The sequence below is a fragment of the Lynx canadensis genome, chromosome B1, assembly GCF_007474595.2.
Source record: "Lynx canadensis isolate LIC74 chromosome B1, mLynCan4.pri.v2, whole genome shotgun sequence".
Classification (NCBI taxonomy): Eukaryota; Metazoa; Chordata; class Mammalia; order Carnivora; family Felidae; genus Lynx; species Lynx canadensis.
This window is the reverse complement of record NC_044306.2, coordinates 1,517,747-1,539,357: the sequence shown is the minus strand read 5'-3', so window position 1 is coordinate 1,539,357 and position 21,611 is coordinate 1,517,747. Positions and strand designations below refer to the sequence as shown.

Sequence of the window (21,611 nt, the reverse complement as noted above, 5' to 3'; positions counted from 1 at the left end):
CGCGGCCCGACCCCCGCTCAGCAGCCCACCATGACCGCGCCCTGACTCAAGGTCGGCGGTTCCTCTGGGCTCTAGCTGCGCAGGCCTTTCCTGGCCCGCGATCAGATTTCACTTCTGCGTCCACAGCCCCCGTGGCGCTCACACAGCGCTGCCCTCTCCCGCGTGCAGGAGGCGGTCGGCCCTAGATGCACTCTCGGCTGAGCTGCTGAACCGCAGGCACGCTACTGATGGCCAGCCGGGCGTCGGGGTCTCCGTGGCTTGGTCCCCAGGCCGCAGCACTGATGCTTTGATGAGGGTCCCGCGCAGGCACCGGCCGGGTATCCGCGGCTCCGTCCCCAAAGCACTGGGCTACTGGGTACGGCTGACCCACCGGGGCATGCCCCCTCCTTCCGAGTCAGTGTTCATCACTCCGGGTCTCCTCACTGGGTCCGAGGACAAACACCACCCAGGCAGGCTGTCTCTAAACTTCAGAAGGGGGACTTGAACTCGGGCTTCGGTAGAGAGCCCCCCCACGGAGCTTTTATTTGTACGACTCCCATTTATATTAGTCTCGCCTCGCAGCATCAGCAGCAGTCCTGATGCGTCTGCGTGCGCACTGTTCACCCCCGGGGGGTGTCCATAATTCACTTGCCCAGGTGTTAGAAAAACACAATTACTGCCCTGAGAGCTGGCCTTCCTCACGGATCCGTCAGGAGCCTCTTCCTTTGTGGAACATCAGGTGTTTCCATATGGTGTCACCACATTCTTCTTGTTCCTGTTTATGGGAGAGAGAGAGAGAGAGAGGGCGTTTGAATGTGCACTTTTCAGTGGGGTTATTCTGTGTCAGTGGGGTCTACTGCGCTGCCCCTGACTTTCAGGTTAGGGGACTCACGTTTGGTGGGAAAGGGGTTTGTGACTTTGGGCTGCTGGAGAGTTTGATGGAGAAGATATACAGAATAATTTAGGGATTTTTGGAAGTGTTCTCTCCCCTGTTCCTGCCCTGACTGTGAGGCCCCCGAAGGAGAACCCAATTCAGGTAGAGGGCTTTAAACACATAGGGTTGATCTGAACAAAACTCATTTTGCGGCTAAAAAGCAGTCAAATATCAACAGCTTATTTTCAAAGTAATGAGATGTATATGTAAAGAACGGTCAGCGAGAGAGCATAATTGACCTTATTAATTGTATTAATATGAGTTTTCCTACAGTCTTTTCCAGTTGATTCAAATTAAGTGGCAAAAGATACTGGGAGGAAGGACCTGCTCTGGCCTCAGAGGCCTAACTCCGAAATCGGTCTGCACTGCTCATTCTTGGAATCGTGTCTTTAAAACCTCAGGGAAGCAATTCCCCACAAACAGTCCATGCACAGCAAAAAAAAGCCAAAGCAACAACAGAAGAAGAAGAAGAAGAAGAAGAAGAAGAAGAAGGAGAATTAAAAAGGAAGTATGTGGAAGGCAGATGTGAGCACGTGCAGGTGAACCGTAAAGTCATGAAATATCTTTCCCAAGTTGGCAAAACCTTCTGAGAGTCCCCAGCCTGGAAGGATCTTGGCAGTTTTACCACGAACGTAAAGGGACGGCCCGACCGTGTCCCAGCTTTCTGAAGAAGAGAACTTACAGGGAAGGAAACCACATGTAGGATGTGTTAGCCTCTCCACTGAGATCCATGACAATCACCTTCCCTCAACCTCTCCTGGTTTCTACCTCGCCTACGTTCAGGGTTCAGCATTTATACTTGCCTGCCCTGTTCCTCCTGCTGCTATTACTAAAAAACTATTCCCAGGGCGCCTAGGGGACTCAGTTGATTAAGTGTCCGACTGCAGTTCAGATCATGGTCTCCTGGTTCGTGAGTTCAAGCGCCGTGTCGGGCTCTGTGCTCAAACAGCTCGCGGAGCCTGGAGCCTGCTTTGGATTCCGTGTCTCCCTCTCTCTGCCCCTCCCCTACTCGTTCTCTTTCTCTCTCCCTCAAAAATAAACAAACATTAAGAAAAAAAAACTTTCCCATTATGTTAGCAGTAAATGTCTTCAAGTTGAAAATTCAAGACATTCAATTCTCTCTCTCTCTCTCTCTCTCTCTCTCTCTCTCTCTCTCCCTCCCTTCCTCTGTCTCTCCTTTCCAGATATCTTTAACAGTAACTTTCAGGGCATGTCCGCTGTGTGCAAAGCAGAGTCCCGGGACACAGGGAAACGCAGAGTAAGCTGAAAGCCTGGCCTGCCCGGGGGCGCGGGTGGTGGAGGAGGCTCTCCTGTTTACTCAGCTGTGGCCCAGCCCCGCTGTGGTGCAGGCTCAGTGCTGTCCATCCCGGCCCCGGCGGCCATGCCCCGGCGAGGTGGCCGTGACCGCTGGCCCACAGCGAGGCAGCGTGACAACGAACTGGAAACCTGTACGCACTGTGTAAGCAAAGCTCGTGGTGTCTCCCCAGGGACCCAGTGGTGCTTTCTCATCAGTGAGGTCACTCAAGGGAAGGTCTGAGATGTACTGACAAATCGTACTCAAACTTCACAGATGCAGAGAAGAGACTGGCGGCTGCCAGAGTCAGCGGTGGGGGAAACGGGTAAAAGTATCCACCCGTGAACCTTCACGTCGGGCAGAAAGTCAGAGGGACTGGCTGTGTTCTCAGGCTCGTTCTTTCACACTTCTGCACTCCGCCTAAGACCGTAGACCTCAGAGAACCAAGCTAGTATTTTATTTCTTTTTGTGGCTGAGAAAGGGCCCCAGAACTTCCTGGTTCTTTCTCTGGCTGGACTCGGTTCCAAGAAAACCCTAAGAGTTGTCTTCTTGTAAATCATCACAGACCGAAAGGAACGGCAGAGAACAGGACGCATTTTTAAAGCTTACGCTTGGGGCTCTGTGTTTTGAAAGCCCTACAGCATGAGTGTGAGGCCCAAGAGACTCGGGCTGGGAAGCGTGGGGTATGTTGTAGCTACAATGAAGCACGGGCTCTCGCTCCACAAAGGAACCAACACAATCCAGAGCAGCCCGTGGTGTGGCCCGCCGGGGCCGTCTGCTGGCCAGGGAGAGACGGAACCGGTTCTCGGCCCAGCCACCCAGAGAAAGATGAACAATCCTCTCGAAAATCCCGCCTCTAGAGTCCTAGTGACAATACCACGTCTACTCCTCGGCACACGTGAAAGTTGTGAAACTGTCCTCTTGAGGGATATTTGCAGCAGAGACGGTTTCATGCTGTTCCGCGGACGCTCGGGCCCCGGGCTCCCCGGGGAACCCGGCTGCGGTTAGAGCCGGTGGGCAGAGGCCCCCTTGCCTGGATATCAGTGATGCGGCCACGAGAGCCCCTCCCGGCTCAGCCACGTGCCCAGCTGTGCACCCCGGGACCAGGTCAGTCCCTGCTCACGTCCAGCCAGCCAAGGCGATGCCGCACACGGGTGTTACCGGCCGGGCCCCAAGACGGCCTGCCACTCGACGTCAGGCACGGTGATGCCGAGTTAGGAGCCGGGAGGCCAGCCCTCCCCACCCACCCCCCACCGGAAGCTCCTGGCCAGCGCTTCTGGAAGACGGTCCCCAAGCACCACTTCGGGCCTCTTCCGAGTCTCTCCCAAACCTTGAAGAATGGGCGGGTCAGAGTCCACAGGAGAAATGAGGACATTACGCAGAGGGACCACTTCCTTTCCCGAAAGGTGTTAAAGAAGCTCCACAGGAGTAGCTCTGTCTCCCCTCCTCCCTGAGTGGCCCGTTGCTGTGATTTTGCCTGAAAACAGATGGGGAGTAGGGACGCCTGGGGGCTCAGTCGATTAAGCGTCTGACTCCTGATCTCGGCTAGGGTCATGATCTCATGGTTCTGGGATCGAGCCCCATGTCGGGCTCTGTGCTGACAGTGCAGAGCCTGCCTGGGGTTCTCTCCCTCTCTCTGCCCTCCCCTGCTTGTGTGCATGCACGCTCCCCCTCTCCCAAAATGAACTTAAAAAAAAACAAACAGGGGCGCCTGGGTGGCACAGTCGGTTAAGCGTCCGACTTCAGCCAGGTCACGATCTCGCGGTCCGTGAGTTCGAGCCCCGCGTCAGGCTCTGGGCTGACGGCTCGGAGCCTGGAGCCTGTTTCCGATTCTGTGTCTCCCTCTCTCTCTGCCCCTCCCCCGTTCATGCTCTGTCTCTCTCTGTCCCAAAAATAAATAAACGTTGAAAAAAAAAATTAAAAAAAAAAAAAAAAAACAAACAGATGGGGGAAGAGTCAGCCCGTTTTGCATCTAACAGCCCCGAGGCCTCAGCAATCCTGCTGACGAGGTTATCGCCCAATTTCCGCGGGCTGGGAGTCACAGTTTTCCCTCCATGTGCTGGTTGGTTCTAGAATCAGAATTCCAGTAAGGGAGTCCTGCAGGACTCTGGGCAGGGTGCCCGTCCTGGCCACATGAAGTAACCGAAACCCCGCACCTGGTCGTGGCATCAGGAAGGACTTCTTTCCCGAGTGATCGCCATCAGGTGTTGCCCCGAACACTGCTTCTGGGGGCTGCTGCGGCAGATGGTGAAAAGGGACGTGTCAGGGTGGATACGTAGGTGACAGTGACAGGCTCCCTTCTTGACTGTAGTCAGAAAGTGTTTCAAGAACAAGTCTTATTTAAATGTCATTTATGTAGCGTTTCCCCCTGAAGGAGTTTCTTCTTCACAGAAACCTAAACCGAAGTTTTACAGTTTCTTTCCATGAGTTTCTTCACTATGAACAACGAATTTTTTTTAATGATCGTACGATATCCTAATGGGAACATTGTTTGTGTCTCTAACGTGGAAATTAGTTGATTTAAAATTAAATATGCTTCATTGTAATATAGGTTGCTAAAAAGCATCCTTTAAATAATTACAGGCAGCTTTTTAAAAAAAAAAAACGTATTTGTCGGGGCGCCCGGGTGGCTCAGTCGGTTGAGCGTCCGACTTCGGCTCAGGTCATGATTTCGCGTGATCTCGCGTGATCTCGCGTGAGTTCAAGCCCCGAGTCGGGCTCTGTGCTGACAGCTCGGAGCCTGGAGCCCGCTTCGGATTCTGGGTCTCCGTCTCTCTCTGCCCCTCCCCTGCTCATGCTCTATCAAAAATAAGTAAACATTAAAAAAATAAAAAAAAACTGTATTTGTCAATCGACTTAGGAAGCTTATGTGAGTTTCCGTGACACGTACTGCTTGTAAGGAGCTCCTCCTGGGTGCCGTCCACGTCCTGCCCAGCCTGTTGCTCCATCGATGTCTCCATCCACACCCGTCAGGTCCCAGAGGCCCTGGGGACGGCGCCCGTGCTGTCCCCACGTGTGCCTCCCTCAACACCAGAAAGACACCATCCTCCTGGTGAGCAGCCGGCACTCGATGTGAGGTTCATCAACAAAGAAAGCCACAGACAGAACTGTCACACAGTCTTACAAACTCACAGGAAGCTCCAGAATTTTCTATTGGATTAAAGAATGTGTTGGTTTGCCTCGGCTGTTCACACCAATATTACTTTTCAAGATGATGTCTTCTTTGGGCCCCAGTTAAAACGAGTTGGCAGTTTTGGAGGGGGCCTAGAGCTGGTGGGTCAGGAGGGAGCCCAGGCTGTGGATGAACCGATGTTCCGCGAGGCTCTGATCTTCACCCCAATGCCTGGTTCATGTTTCCTCTTCGTAGTACAGAGTGGAGTTTTAGGAGGGCCATCACACTATGTGTGCAGAATTACAAAGTCCAAAGCCAGGCGTGAAGAAGCATCGATCCCAAGATGCTTCTTCATTTTGAAACACATCCCAGTAACACTGCTGTCTGGCCACCAAGAGCACGGTGCTGCATGGTGTCGGAAGACGGGAGAAGTGGTCCACACCCAGCGTGTCTGGGAGAGAGCTACGAGGTTTCAAGCATGGAGATACTCAGTGAATAAAAGAAAACTAAAACCAACTTAGGTAACATAGTCTGTGTAGTTTAGAAATGGACAGGGTAGGAGTGACTGGGGGGGTGGGGGGGCTCAGTCGGTTGAGCGACCGACTTCGGCTCAGGTCATGATCTCACAGTTCACGGGTTCAACCCCCACTTGGGGCTCTGTGCTGACAGCTCGGAGCCTGGAGCCTGCTTAGGATTCTGTCTCCCCCTGTCTCTGTGCCCTTCCATGCTCGCTCTCTCTCTCTCTCTCTCTCAAAAATAAACATTAAAAAAAAGAAAAGAAAAGGAAATGGACAGGGTGGCTGGTGACATACTTTGGTGAATAATTTGATGAGTAAGTGGTGCCTTTCGGGAGGTCCAGTGACATTGGGGTTTATGTGACCACACTACAATGTATGATTTTTATTTTTTATGAAGGAGATTCCTAAAAGCGCAGATGAACTGTAACACAGGCTGAGCACACACTAGTAGCGATAAAAACGATAGCAAACATCTCTTATGCCAGGCACGGTTCTCCTGTGATAAATCATGCAAACACGCACAACCCTCACCACCGTCCTGTGAGGCCCTTGCTTTCACTAGCCCCATTTTACAGAAGAGGAAAGGAGATGTGAAGCAATCTCACCCACATCATACAACAAACCAACCACGCGGCTGGTAAGTGGCAGAGCCAGAGTGGAACCAGCGCCCTGGCTCAAGTGCACCTGCCCCAGAAGCGCCACGCCCAATGCTTCCGCACGCGCTACTGATCGCGCACGAGGGGATTTCCGTCACAGCCGCGAGCTGGGCGGACTGAAGCCCACACCGTCTCCAAACGCTCTGTCCGTTGCCCAGGGCGTCCTGTCCCCGGTCCTAGTAACTCTGGGTGCCCCACCCAGCTCTGAGAATAAAGCAGTCAGCGGTGTGCGCGCACCTGCTCAGAGCGCTTTGGCGGGAGTCATTTAGGGCAGTTACGATCTTTGTAACTTTAGGGGGTGAATCTTTGGCAGGGCTCACTTGCACCAAGTAAAATTTCAGAGAATTTCCTGAATAACAGGTGTATGTAACAGCTCTTCCTAAAGTCCCGAGGCCAAGGCTGGTGAAGGAGGCTCTGAGCTGTTCCCAGGACACCTGCGCCCTCGTGCAGGTCTGTATCTTAGATCCTGGGCTGACGGGTTCCTCCTGCCCCGAGCCAGCTTGGTCAGCATTTCAACTACGATCCCCCTCCTTCTTGAGCTCCAGCCCCGTGCACCCCATCCGGTAGAAACCGCTCGCCTCCCTTCCCTGTGAGGTGGTGTGGTCTGTGTTCCCAGAATGTCTTAATTTAGCTCCACCTAGTATCGCCCCCCATCTGCCTGCGCACCACCCTTTTCTAGAAGAACGTGAAATTCGGGACAGAAGATCTCATTAGTCATTCTGTCTTTAGCACAGGGATGGGTTCTCCAAGCACAACCAGTAAACGCTGGAGGGATGGATGGATGGATGGATGGATGGACGGATGGATGGATGGATGGCGCTAACTAGGTAAACAACAAAAAACAAACTCTGAAAACACATGGAAGTTCGGAAGCTGTACCAAGGATGACACACATTACAGTTCTATCAAGGAGCGAGGATACTGCTGACAAAAAGAGTTCTTGAAAGGGATTGGGGGTTGAAATAAAGATGGGCTTTCTAATCTCCTCCACAACTATGCCGGGTTCTCCGTTTCCTAGATAAACGATACTGCTCTGTAATCCTAGAAGATGCGGGTGGGTTTTAATTACAGGGCTGCTCCGGGCCCGGCCCGCTCCTCGGTGCCGGGTTCAGCGGAGCACGGCCTCAAGCCAGGTCTTTTGCGGCAGTGACACATCAGCCTTCCAGTTGATGCAGGAGGAGAAAGGGCCTTGCCTCCGCGGGTCAGGGAGCTGAAATCAAAGGAAAGCTTGTTTTCAGTAGAAGAAAAGGAAGCCAACACACAGAGCAAAACCTAGGAGATGGAAAGAGAGGCCCCTGGATCGAGCCGTGCCCAGAGCCAGCTGCACCCCAGGGCTTCTGACGTACGTGAGCTAATAAGTTCCGTCGTAACCTATGCTGCCTTGGGTGGGATTCCCGTCCCTGGAAACCGCAGTCAGACTGGCTGAAGACAAGAACCGCCGCGCTGCATCGCCCAGGGGGTTAAGCGGGACGTTTAGGGAGAACCGGGCACAGCACAGCTCCTGCCGGGAAAGCGTGCACAGCGAGGTTCCCGCCCCGACAGCAGCACAGAAGGCCTCGAGCGGGACGAAGGAGCGCGAACAGCCCCACCCGTGTACCCAGACGAGCGCCCTCGCGATCCATGCGTGAGGACAAGTGTCACCACCGTCTTGACTCAGTAAAGGAGAAAACGCCTGAAGCCCAGACAGTTCGAGTTCCTAGTCTCAGAAAACCAAAAAAATCAGCAACAGACCCAAACCACGACAGCCTTCTCTTTTCCCATCTCTGGAGCGTGGACTGCGTGGCCTCAGGAAAACCTGCCCGGGCTCATTCCATGCGTTCACCAGCGGAGCGGGCCACGGGAGCCACGGGGGCCACAGGGGTGAGCACCCCTGCCGGTCAGCCCGAGGCGTCCTGCTCCAAGCGCTGTGCTCCCGGCTCTGAGGGCAGCTCAACAGTGCTGCGCTAAAGGCCAAGGCATCGCGGGCTCTCTGGGCCCACGTCCTCGGCCGGGCTGGCAGCTCGGAGCCCGGAGCCTGCTTCGGATTCTGTGTCTCCCTCTCTCTCTGCCCCTCCCCTGCTCACGCTCTGTCTCTCTCTCAAAAATAAATAAACATCAAAAAACTTAATAAAAAAAAAAGAATGCCAACTCAAAATCTGTTGAAATAGAAGCATCTCTCTTTCTTCGTGGGTCAAGATTCAAGAATCATGGATTTGGCCCAACATACAAGTGCGAGCACTAAGGTTAGAGAATCACTGACAGTCTGCAAATTGTAGCTATAAGATGCAGTTCTGAGCAGTATTTGGGTGAACCTGGCCCTTTCCGAGTGAATCTGTTCCGGGCATCCACTGAAATAAAGTGGAGTGTCCCACAACGACAGAAAGCCGGAAAATAAGAGACTCCCCGTGCCAACTCAATCCCGGTTTTTCTCAGTTGTGCTGTTAACTTCCCATGGATCCCTCAGCACTGATAAATGACGAACAATGTGCATTCGTTGGCTCATTCCTCGTCGATCACGTTGCACACCCACAATGTAGCAGGAAGTGTACGACGTACCAGGAAGCACCGAGGAACACAACAGGTGTGGCCCCGGGCCCCATGGCCCTCACGGGCTCGTGAGGAAGGTGAACCTAAAGCCGTCACGTGAACTCTAATGGAAATACAAACCGTGGCGGGTGCCATGAAGGAAACACACACTTCTGAGAGTTGATGATGGTGGACGGGATTCCTACTCCGGGATGGGGAAAGAGTCCTCCGAGAGTATGGAAGGTAGGCTGACCGCTGAGAGGGGTAGCAGTTAGCAGGGAAGGCGGGAGAGAGCAGCCACGGGGAGGTCCTGGGGTGAAAACAAGCCTGAGCGGTTCTAGAAACAGAAAGCGGCTGGCTGTACTGCGGAGGACCAGCCACGTCCATGGAGCCCCTCCGTCTTGGTTACAGTGGGGAGCCACTGATGGTTTGTGAGGAAGTGCAGGGAAGGTGACCCGGCAGCGACCGTGCTCAGTCCTGTGTTTTAGAGAGAATGCTTGGTGTCCTGCTGCACAAATGGAATTCACTAGACTGCTTTTAGACTACTCTCGTGTCTGCCCAAATCACTACATACGTGAAAATGAGCTAATTTACATGACTATGAATACATCTCAAAAACACAACTTCGAATTTTTGAGGGTTTGCAGCTGGTACAAAGATACCATGCAATACCGTCCACATCCTGCACATGAAGTAAAATCCTGTAGGTTGTTTACAGGATGTGAAAAGAAGAGGAAGGAATCTGGCATAGAGGTTACTTCCCAAGAAGGAAGGAAGGGGACGTTTTCCCAGCTTGGTATCATTTGGTTTTTCTGGAAATTTAAAGCATCCAAGGCAAAGGATAACTCGTCTATTTCCTTTTATGCATCGTTTCTGGTGTTTGAGATACTTCACAACTTAAGATGTCAGATGTTCCTCTGTTTGTTTAAATGGCTATCAGTCCTTATCAATTCATGAACCTGGCTTCACTGAAAATTAATGGAAGCCATACGACCTTAATCATAAGCAAGCAGATTTAATCAACAGATAGTAACTTACTTCATTCCTAGTGCTGGAGTGCTTGATTAACTTATTCAGGATGCTTAAAATTGTACTGGAATTGAAATATGGTGACCTTCAGTAAAAACTCACATTTTGTCATTTTCCAAGTTTTAAGCTCTTGGATTTATAAAAGGGAGCCTTGTCCAAGATCAGACCGGATACCTACAGAGTGTAATTAAAACCTGTGCAGAGTCCTGGGAGGTGGGGGGCACCTGGGCGGCTCAGTTGGTTGAGTGTCTGACTTCGGCTCAGGCCATGATCTCACGGTTAAGTTGGTGGGTTCAAGCCCCGTGTCGGGCTCTGTGCTGACAGAGTGGAGCTTGCTTGGGATTCTCTCTCTCCTTTCTCTCTCTGCCCCTCCCCTGCTCAAGTTCTCTCCCTCAAAAATAAACATTAAAAAAAATTTTTAAACCCAACCATGCAGAGTCCTAACCCAGTGCCCTAGCTATCAATGTCATTGTTTATCTACCGTTGTTGATGCACATTGAAAATAAGGTAGAAACCCTTCTCTCCAACTTCTGCTCTGGTTTGATTAAGACATAATGCAGTCTTCCCTTCCCACTGCACCTGCATCACCAACACATCCAAAAACATCCTGAAAAAGAGGATGTTATTTAGCTTGTACTTCCTCCTCGGACATGGCTGTTCCCGAACAGTGAGTGTGACCGCCGTGGGTCCAGGGAAAACGCCTACGGTGTGCTTCAGGTCACGGACGGCCACGCAGAACAGGCTTTCTGCCCAGTGTCCAGGCGGACGTGAAGTGCCAATTGCTCTCACTGATATTTTAGCCGCTACCTTTGAAGGAGAAATCAAGACCAAAGGTCTGACGAGTGTGAGTTCACGTGTGTGAGCCACCAGACAGACCACTGGGCGGTCCAGACACAGCCAGGTGAGTGCAGATGCGGACGCTAAAGGTTCATAGTTCTGGCCTGAGATTGAATCTGAGGAGCCTTTGTGCTGTTATCTGCTGTCTTTGCAAACGCTTTGAACATCGGACCGAATGTGGTTTCTAGATGAAAGTCGCCAACGTCTCGACGTGTCTTCATTTTGTCCCTGGGAGCATGAAGCTAACGCGAAGTGAGTTCAGAGCGAGAGAGGAAACCAGTCTCACGAAGGTGATGATTTTAGAAAAAACCAAACAGTCCCACTTTGCAGATGCAAAATACAGTAAGACATCGGAGTGGCTCTGGGGCGGCTGCGACTTCGGTGCATGACCGTGAGGCACCGGACAGCGTCCCCCGCAGTGTGTCCAGCGTTTGAAATTCCAGGAGGACGTGGACAGTTGCTGTGTGTCAGGTCTGGACAGAGGCGACGAAACCAGTGGCGATGAGCCTCCCCGCACAGAATCGCAGCACAGCTCGTGTCTCCTCGTGGGGAGGGTCAGCGCTTCCTCGGCAGGCGACCTCTCACAAGGAGCCAAGGCCACACGCGGGGCGTTCCTTCCACGGACGCTCGGCCTCTTCTCCCGACACGTAGCCTGTGTTTGCAGCCACCCTTCCGTTCGGGGGTCTCTGCAAGCCGCCCGGCCCCTCAGCCCAGCCCCCAGCGACAGGAGCTCCAGAAAAGGCCTTTCGGCTTTTAGAGACGTTTCTGTGGACTCTAGGACAGAGTGTGGACCCCTTCGGAGCAGGAGAACGCAGTGCTTTGTCAAACTGCCTTAACCCAGAGTGCACGACCCGCTGAAAGCAGACGGGGGGCGGGGCGCGCCTGGGGGCCGCGGTGCTCACACAGGCTCCCTGTGCGAGGACGTGCTGCTCGGAGACCCGATCACCTCGGGAGACCCGCGCCTGGCATGTCCGAAGCACTCACGACGCGGACGGAAGCCCCACTCTGGAAAACCAGAGCTCTGAGGACAAGGACTTCCCACAGCATTCCTATCTGCAAAGCCCTGGGATAACAGACCAGGAATTTTACCAACAAATTCCGTCGTGTTCATAGGCCCTTGTTAAAAGCTACGTTCTCGAAGTTTCCACGCATTTGTGAAAACTCCTCGACCACAGTGACTCTAGAGACCAAGATCACAGGGCGGCACATGCCACTTACAGAGCAGTATGTGTGTGTGTGTGTGTGTGCACATGTGTATGTGTGTGCATGTGTGAACGCGCGTGTGCACATGTGTATGTGTGTGCGTGTGCGCGCACATGTGTATGTGGGTGGGTGTGTGCACATGTGTACGTGTGCGTGTGTGCGCACATGTGTATGTGGGTGGGTGTGTGCACGCGTGCATGTGCACACACAGGAGAAACCACAGAAAAACACTGAGAAAAATACCAAAAAGTCTAAAAAGCTTGTTTGTGGCAAGATGATGTGTGACTTCTCTTTTCATAAATTTTGCTGCCCTCAAATTGTCTATCCTCAACAGGTACTGCTTTGGGAATCAGAGACATTATTCTACATGCACACCCCTCTATGCACAGGTGTGCACATATGCACGCCCGTGTGTGTGCACACGTGTGTGTGTGTGTCCGTGCACAAAATAAAACAACACTGACTCCAGAAGGGCCCCAAAAGGAAGGGCCCCCGGTGAAGAATTCAGTGAGATGGCCAGACTTTCAGGCTTAGGGTCCTGAAAAGAAAACGTCACTTTCAAAAGTCAAATTCTGCTAAATCCGGGGCCTGCCGTGGGCTGCAGGTTTGCAGGGAAAACACTCTCACACAGCCTGCTGGATGTCAAAATGTCCAGCTCCAGATCCCGTCCCCAAACCCAGGCCTCTGGGGACCCCGACGGCCCCAGTTCTTCAGGCGCCCTGCCTTTCACTTCAACAGGGGAAACTGAGACCAGACGGGTCAAGTGACTGCTCCAGGCTGACCCGGACTCACGACCCCAGTGTGCCCTGCTTCCTGTGTGGTGTTCTCTCAATTCCAGGAGGGCGGAAGTCTAGGATCCAGCCATTTGTACAGATTCCCACAAAGCCCACGACACCACGGAAGACAGGCCACGCGGCCAGCAGTGCATCACACTGACAGCTCCTAGAGGCTTCGGGGCCGAGGCTGGTGCCTCCAGGAACAGGTGGTAGCAGGACAGCGTGAAAAGACACTACCATGCCTCTGGGCCTCGTCCTGTCTGCCGCCGAATGCCACCTGCTGTAGCAGGGGACCGGCGGGGGGAGGGGGGAGAGCTCCATGGGGGGTGGTGGGGGCAAGCGCCTCTCAGTTCACACCCCACGTCAGCAGACCCAAGGCACCCGCAAACCACCAGCTAGAGCCACGCCCGAGCAGCATGAGATTTGGGACCACGGTCTCCCCATGGCCTTGGGGCTGCTCGTGGAGACATACCCCAGGTGCCTGGAGTTCACTCAACGTTCCCCCTCGTGGTTCACAACCTTTGGTTCATAAACTGGGCTTCTTTTTCCCATCCCAGTATTTCTCCTTAAAAAACCCAATGGGGTGCCTGGGGGGCTCAGTCGGTGAAGTGTCTGACTTCGGCTCAGGTCGCGATCTCGCGGTCTGTGAGTTCGAGCCCCGCGTCGGGCTCTGTGCTGACAGCTCAGAGCCTGGAGCCTGCTTCCGATTCTGTGTCTCCCTCTCTCTCTCTGCCCCTCCCCCGCTCATGCTCAGTCTCTCTCTCAACAATGAAAAAAACATTTAAAGAGTTAAAAAAAAAAAAATCCAACCTTCACATAAGGTCCCCTTAATAAATAACAAAAGCGCATATAGCGAATCATGCTGTCTGCCTGCCTTCAGGAAATGAAGAGAACTGTTCTTTCCATCTCGGCTTCGTGATCAAAATGACAACACACGTGGCTAAAATTACCGAACCCGATCGCCACTTTCGGCCAAAGCGGGGTTCCCGCCAGCTCCAGGGGCAGTGACCGTGCAGGTGAGCGCCCCATGCAAAGTGCCAGGACTGATGAATGAGCAGCTGTGGCATGAACTAAGGCACAGACTTTTCTTGCCCCGGTCACGTTTCACAGCTGCTATCTTGTCCCGGGACAGGATTCCACAGCCGGCATCCGTCCTTCCAGGGCAGAGGGCGGGGGAGACCGGCTCTCCCCTGCACCACGAACTCTCTGCCCGCCGAGAACACAATCCTTCTGGCAGAGACACGGCCCATGCACTGTCCAGGGCCCTGTTGGGTGGGCTTCCTTCTCACTAAGTCACGCGTTCGTTCGCAAACGCACGCTGACGGAAGCCCACGAGATGCCGGGCACGGATGACAGGGAACAGGCCACGAAGAATCCTGGCTCACAGGTTCCCGCGGCAGGGGGGACGCCCAGCCCTCACTCATCGGCCCCCCAAGCCCACCGGGTGCCACCCCACACGGGGCGGGTACAGGACGGGTTTCCCGGGGCTTCTGGTCCAGGAGGCGAGACAGACCCCCCCACACCCGTCCCCAGTGACTGAGTGAATGATCACAGACGGGGGGAGCACAGGGGACAGACCTCCCCGGCACGTCCAGGGATGCTTCCCAGAGGAAGCCAGGCGTACCGGGGGGCGAACAGCACGAGCAGGACTTGAGAGGAGGACAGGAGGCCTGAAGACGCGGTCCCCGCACACAAGCCGTAAGACGGGCACGGGGGCATCGAGGGAGCCGCCGGCAGGCCGTCAGGAGCAACAGGGCCCGAGGAACACACGGCTGGCCCGCCCTGGCCCCCCCGGTCCAGCCCGTCCCACGCTGCCCTCCCCAGGGGATGCTGACCCCTTAGCATCCTCTGGGCCTGAGCGGCCATGTTGCAAACAGCAGCTGCTGGTTCTCGTCCTCGTGACACCCACACCTGGATTCCCGTGCCCACACGGCGGGGGGGGGGGGGGGCCGTCACTGGAGCGCCCAGCCAGAGGGGCCACCAGAGACAGCGGCAGTGCTCGCCGGCAGGCACCCCAGCCTGGGTTTTGGAAGGGCGTGTGCACCTGCGGAGGATCTGTTTGCATCTCCCTCAGCTGAGTGGGGCACAGAGGACCCTCCCTGCAGATCCCTGCAGAGTGTGACCAAAATAAACCCTGCTGTTCCGAGCGGGTCTTCTGGAATGACTGGTTGTGCACCCCCCACCCCCACCCCCACCCCGGGGCTCTCGGCCAGGCAGGGCGCTGGATCGGAAGGACGTCCAGCAGCTGAGCAGACGCCTGGCAGCCAGCGGGCCCCCGGGGGCCGGGCCCCTGCCCCGAGCCCCCTGTGACGGGGCGGCAGAGGGGCTGAGGGCACGGCCAGCCTCGCCGAACCGACGGCCTCGGGGCGGTCTCCACGCAGGTCTCAGTGACGCTGCTGAGGTTTCTCTTGGTGGCGCGATGGGACGAGAGGAGACAAGGTCCGGGAAGGAAGCAGTCGGTTCTCAAGTGACACTGGGACCAAGCAAATATCAAGGAACCGGGCCTTGCTGGGGGCTGGGGTCAAAAATAAAACGGGCCCGTTTCCCAGCCTCTCCAAGAGCGTCAAATTAAGGAGCTTCAAGGAAGGGTCAAACCCAGATCTTTTGTGGAGGCCTCGTAAATGTCGGACGGGGCGCCTCGGCGTCTCTCAGACAGGAGTCCCCTGAGGCGCTCCTGCCTCGTGGACACTGACCTGCAGCTTTTGGGAATTTCAGGGACTTTTTTTCTGCGCAGCCCTGGCCCAGCGGAGGTCCAAGGCAGACCGAGGACTCACGCCAGCGACATTCGTGACCGGTGCTTCTGTCAAACGGCACGAGTCCCAACAGAGCCACAGGCGGCCCCCCGCGTCTGCAGCACAAACAGGAAGAGGCACGACCAGCGTGGACTCCGTGGGACAGAGACATCACAAGACGGAAACAGGAAGCAGGCTGAGAAAAGCGTCAGCTGCACACACCAGGCATTTCTTCTGGACAAGAAAGGGTGACTTCCAAGGGAGCGCCACGAATCCAGAAGGCAAGGCCAAGAGCAATGGAAAAATCGTCCTCAGGAATTCGAATCGAGCCCTTTCCAGGAAGTGCCAGCTTGGGCCGGACTGCAGCGCAGGACGCACGGGCCAGGCTCTGGGGGCCTCCCGCATCCGCCGGGGAAGAGGCGGGTGTGACGGGGACGTCCACGTGTCTGCGTGGCTGGGCCCCGGTACCCAGACGCTCCCTCAAGCACCCGTCTGCGTGGCTGGGCAGGCACCGTTTAGAGGGAATGATCGCTTAAGCTGGTGGACTTGGCTACGGCAGAACCCCCTCCCTGATGCAGGGGGGCCGCATCCAACAGTCGAAGGCTCGGAGCGGGGGAAGGGCTGAGGTCCCCCAGGAAGAGAGAAGCCTGTCCCCGGACGGCCCTCAGGCTCCAGCGGCGGCCCCCTCCCTCCCTGGTCCCCTGCCCGGCGGCCGCCAGCCCCACCGGCCCCACGGCCACAGGAGCCCGTACCTCAGCAGAAACGAGTCTGTCTCCGTCCAAGTACGAACATCCTGCTGGTTCCAGCCGCAGGGCCCGCGGCATCTGTCCCACGCGCGTCTGCCACTGCGTGTCCGGTGCGGGGCAGGTGGCTTGGGGCGTGGGTCCTCACGTGAAGAGCGTGTTCACGAAGCTGCACTCCTGACCAGCAGCCAGGACGGCTCACGCGCACCTGGGCCTGATTTCGGTGACGGGATGCTGGAGCCTGAGCCTGATGCCACGACAGGATGAGGTTGGGGGACCCGACGGGGGGGTCGTGACACTGCACGCGGGAGGAATAGGAAGTTAGTGGCCAGAGAGTGGGCTGCGACACAGGGTGTTTTCCAAAGATGGCCCCACGGACGTTTCCCGTCCAGCACGATCTTCTCACCACGCGAGAGGACACTCGCCACGGGAGGTGAGGTCCACGTTCCCTGCCTTTGAACCCGGGCAGGCCGGGAGCTGCCGTGAGGTGACACGGGGGGGACTTCCAAGCCTAGTCTGGGAAAGGAGGCGCGGACTCCCCCCCGCTCTCCCTCCTCAGGACGCGGTCCTTGGGAACCGTGCCTCGACGTGGACGAGGTCCAGCGCACTGAAGCGGCCAAGCTGGGAGAGCACCGGGAGGGGCCGCAGAGAGACAGGGACGCTCCAGCGGCCCCGCCTGCCTGAACCGGCCCCACCCGGAGCCCAGACAACAGAGCTCAAGGCTGTGCGGGCTCTAAGCCACCACGCACCGCACCGCCCGCCGAGTGGTACAGAGACGAGCCGTCCTCACGCCGCAGATCTGTAAGCAGATTGTTCCCGTGTAAAGCCACCCTGAGTCTGCTGACGTTGCTATACAAAAACATCAGAGACAACAGATACTTATTTCTCACAGTTCTGGAGGCTGGCAAGTCCCAGATCAGGGGGCCAGCATGGCTGGGTGAGGGTCATCTGGGTGGCCGACTTCCCGCTGTCCTCACACGGTTGAGACAGACTCCTGTCTTCTCGCAAGGGCACGAACCCCATTCACGCGGGTTCCATCCTCCCGACCTGCTCACCCCGAGGCCCCACCTCCAAACACTATCGCAGTGGGGGTTAGGGTTTCGCATGCAGCGGCGCATGCGGGCGTTTGTGGGACAACCAGAGCAACTGGGGTCTCACCGCCCATGTGAAGAATTGTGGGGTGCAGCTTTGACAGTGGGAAGCCACTGACGCCCCAACACGGTAAGATCTGTGTTTGTAAATGACTGCTCTGACCACCGTGTGACAAACTGACCAGAGGAGACAAGAGGAATGTGCAGAGCCCAGACGGGGGGGCTCAGCCACAGTAAAAACGAGAGAAGACGGTGACTCAAAGGTAGCAGGTTCCTCATTCACACACTCGAGGGACCTCACAGCCCAAGACTTTGTAATACAATAGTACTCACAGCATTAACGCTGGCACTGTGCTTATCAGCTTATGAAACGTTTCGTCTACATCATCTTATTTGGTGATGTCCCTTTATGATTCGGTAGATCTCAGCTCTGCAAAATTAACCCATATCCTACTCTATCAAGCCCTAAAGTATGAAGCCCCATCAATTTACATAAATGAAATATCACAATAACAAAATTATATGAAGTTACAAATTACGACTCTCTGCTCTGGCCTTCCTTCAGTTTTCCAGCGTGCCCTAGTCCTCACCACACGGCCTTTGCACACGATTCCCCCTGGGACCTCACCATACCATCCTCCTTTGCCACTTCTCACCCTTCAGATCTCAACTCAACATTTCCTTGTTATGTGCTTTCATGGTTTATTCCTTTCCTTCAGAATACTTGTCTTGATCTGTCACTACACAAGAATTCACACGGTCATGTTTACTGACTTTCATCTCGTTAGAGTCTAGGCTGCAAGGGGTTGGGGACTGGGTCTACTTCATTCATCACCGCCCCTAGAATTGTGCCTGACCCATGGAAGGTACTCAGTAAATATTTGTGAAAGGAGGAAATTAATTTTTAATTGGTCAAACATTGCATAAGACAGAGAATGGCTTCAATTTCCAAGGCACTGTTTATTTTAACATCGTTTCCAGCAGGAGCCAGGTTCTTGGCAAAAGATAAACTCCTAGAAGTTTTAATTTTATTACAAAAGTTATTGCTGCTCTTTGCGAACTATTTTGCAAATATGTGCTGGGTACCAACGCTGTAATTTCAACATAATTACAATAACTGCAAGAGAAAAACTCCAATCAGGGCCACGGTGGAGACAATAATCCCTTGAACTCCAGAGAAGAGCAGATCTTATCCTGAGTCACCAGGGGAAGATGTGTGAAACGACACGGGGGCTTTCTGCCCTGCAAGCGGACGGCGTCACAGGCGCCTCTGAAGCCCAATGAAGCCACAGTCCTCTCGGGTCACAAAGCTCAGATGTAGGGAGGCTCGGGGGCATTACAGCTGCCTGAGTGATTCCAGGTTCTCTGCAAAGCTATTATTACTGAGCAATTTATGCTGTTGGCATTCAGAAAACAACAGAAATATGATTCCAGATGGAGGCGTTCAGAGCTTGGAGAACCTCTGTTCTTCCGGAACAGGAACAAAGACTCCAAAGGTGTATTTTAAGCTAAAAAGAGACCTTTTCCTTCCCACCGCCGTTTGTACCGGGACTTAAGGAGGTGGAAACGGAAGCAGTGGGGCCTGTGTGCAAAGACATTCATCGATGAGGCCAGGGCCTCACCACCCTTCCAGAGTCTTCTAGAGTCAAGGCTGGGCCTTCCCTGAAGGGATGCCCAGATAGCAAGCAGGCCAGAGGATCGTATGCAAAATCTCCCTGCAAGCATGGAGTCTCGGGCAGACATCCGCACTATTTTTTTCTCCCTTCCCAAACCGAGACTGCCTTAAACGCAAGCAACATCTTACAATTTTGCTCATTCTGTTCTAATTATATTACCAGCAGTATCTGTGCAGTCGACACTAAAAGCTCAAGAGACTTCTTATCTCATTAAAATTTTTGCTTAGTTATCCCCAGAAGAGAGGCTCCCAACGCCAATTACCATAAATTTGCAGGCAAGGGCCATCCCGGGAGCAAATCTGGTGGCAGGGGAAGGCTGGCTTCTGTGGTTTTTGGGGTGTGGAGAGGAGTATTCTAATAATAGGACGCCATGAGCTCAGGATAAAAGGCTCAAGGGCAGCACTGGCGCCCATTAGGAGTTCCTAATTAGAGTCTGAGTAACTGCTATTTAATGAGCTGGCGAGAGGTGCCCAGAGAACAGGCCGGGAACAGAGCGAACTCCCCACTCCCTCGGCACCTAAGGGGGAAGGGCAGGGAATTGAGCTGATGCTCACGCCTTCAGTGTTGTGCGTACAAATGCAGGTTATCATATTTTTTCTTTTCCCTTAACATAAATGTGGGGGGTGGAGATAGAGAATACGGTTTCGGAGGAAACTAAGAGGTGCTGGAATTACCCAAAACCCTCCTTGTTTAAATGCTCTGGGAGCCTTGGCTCCCGAGCCGGCCCCTCCCCCAGACCTGCCCGGTCCCGCGCAGGGGGGTCCCCAGCACGTGCGGGTGCGGACGGGCCGCGCGGCTGGCATTCAAACTCCCCTCCGGACGTCTTCCAGTCGGTGGCGCAGGCGGAGCTGGTTCCGCGCACCGGGTATTTCGACGCCGCTCCTTGTCAGGCCCCCACCCCATCGTGATGTCGGGCACGTTCGCACGGGCCACCGGCGCTGGCACGGGGCTGCCCGGCCCGGTCGGGGGCACAGGCTCCGCGAGAAGGGAGCGCAACCGCGGGCAGCGGCGGCTGAGGGCGACACCCTCGGGGCGGGAGTGCGACCCCGGGGGCGGGGGCCGCGGGGGCCGCGGGGGCGGGGTCTCGAGGTCCCGACCGGCGGCCACAGGGCTCAGAGCGGCCGAGGGAGGAGAGACGGCGGGGCGCGTCCCTCCGCTCTCCCGGGTCCCCAGTCCGGGAGGGACCTCTCGCCTGCTTCCGGGGACCCGCGAGTAGGGCGCCGCGCACAGGCCCTGAGAGAGCGGGGATCCCCGGCCGCGCCTGCAGCAAACGTGGCCACGGCGCACTCCCCCCCTCCACGAGCGCTCTGCGGGGGCGGCGGGCCTCCGGGGGGCCTCGGGCTGGGCCGAGCTGCGTGCTGACACGCGTTGGGCCGCGGCGCTCCCGGGCCTCCGGGGGCCGTCTCCTCGGCGGCGGTCACCGCGGGGACAGCGCGGGGCTCGTCGCCCCCGAGACCCAGCGCGGCCGCCGATTCCCAGCCCACTCCCACCGCACGCCCTGCGGGGAGGCGGCCACCCGCTTCCCGGGGGAGTCCCCGCGGATCGGACACCCGCCTCCACGCGGGCGCCCGGGGGCGAGACGGAGGTGCGCCCAGCCCACTGCCCACACCCCCACCGCCAGCAGGGCCACCACGGCCACCTCCCCCCTCGCCCACCTCCCCCGCCTCGGCGGCCACCCCCTTCCCGCCCCTGCTGCCCCTCCCTTCCCGCCCCTGCTGCCCCAGTCCTGCGCCTCCGGGGGCGTCTGGCCACCGCCTTCCTTCGCGGGGCCCACCCCTACCTCGAAGCTCCGCGCCTCGCCCTCCACCCCGGGGCCCACCCGAGCCAGGACGCTGAGCCCCAGTCGGTGGTCTCCGGCGCGCATGCGCGCGGGCCTCTTCCCGCGCACCTGTGAGAGCGCCCGGGGGCGGGGCGGCCGCCTCCCGCGCACCTGTGCGAGCACCCCGCGGGGTCCCAAGCCTCTTCCCGCGCGCCCGGGAGCGCCCGGGGGTCTTCCGGCTCTTCCTGCGCGCCCGGGGGGGTGGGGGGGTCCTCCGCTCCTTCCCGCGCGCCCGCGAGCGCCCCCGGCCCCTCCGGCTGCTGCCCGCGAAGCCCCAGGGGGCCCTCCGGCGCGGCCGGGCCCGGGCCGGCGAGCCCTCCACCCCCAGCCCACCCCGCCCCCGCCGCTGGTCCCCGGAAGCGCGCCCAAGGCCCGGCCCCCCGCGGGGCGGACAGCGGGGGCCACGGCACTCACCCTCGTCCGCGGACGCTCAGCCGCTCCGGGAGCGCGCCGAGGCTCGGAGCCGCGGGGGCGGGAGCGGCCACAGCCTGGGCCGGGCGCGCGTGCACACGGCGCGCGGCCATCCGGGCGGGAGCGCGAGCCCGCGCCGCCGCGAGTCCCGGCTCCGGAGGAGAGGGTTGCGGCTCGGCGCCGGGGCCTCCTCCGCGCGCCCCGCCCGCCCGCCGCCCGCTTAACCCTTTCCAGGACCACGGGGCTTCCTGCCGAGATGCGGGTGCAGGCGTGGAGGGCGGCGCCACCTGTCCCCA

At 56.6% G+C, this 21,611-nt stretch overlaps 1 long non-coding RNA gene across 2 annotated transcripts; it reads right to left on the bottom strand.

Annotated features, from left to right (window-relative positions):
• Positions 1–4: 4 nt before the first annotated feature.
• LOC115511721 lies at positions 5–21,364 on the bottom strand. 2 transcript variants are annotated; one of them, XR_003968149.1, is made up of 3 exons: positions 21,319–21,364; positions 16,328–16,616; positions 5–754 (listed from the first exon to the last, which is right to left on the bottom strand). It is a non-coding gene; the product is annotated as an uncharacterized LOC115511721 (long non-coding RNA). The 2 variants fall into 2 exon arrangements; XR_003968148.1 differs by lacking the exon at positions 21,319–21,364 and adding an exon at positions 20,866–20,922.
• Between the last annotated feature and the right edge of the window lie 247 nt (positions 21,365–21,611).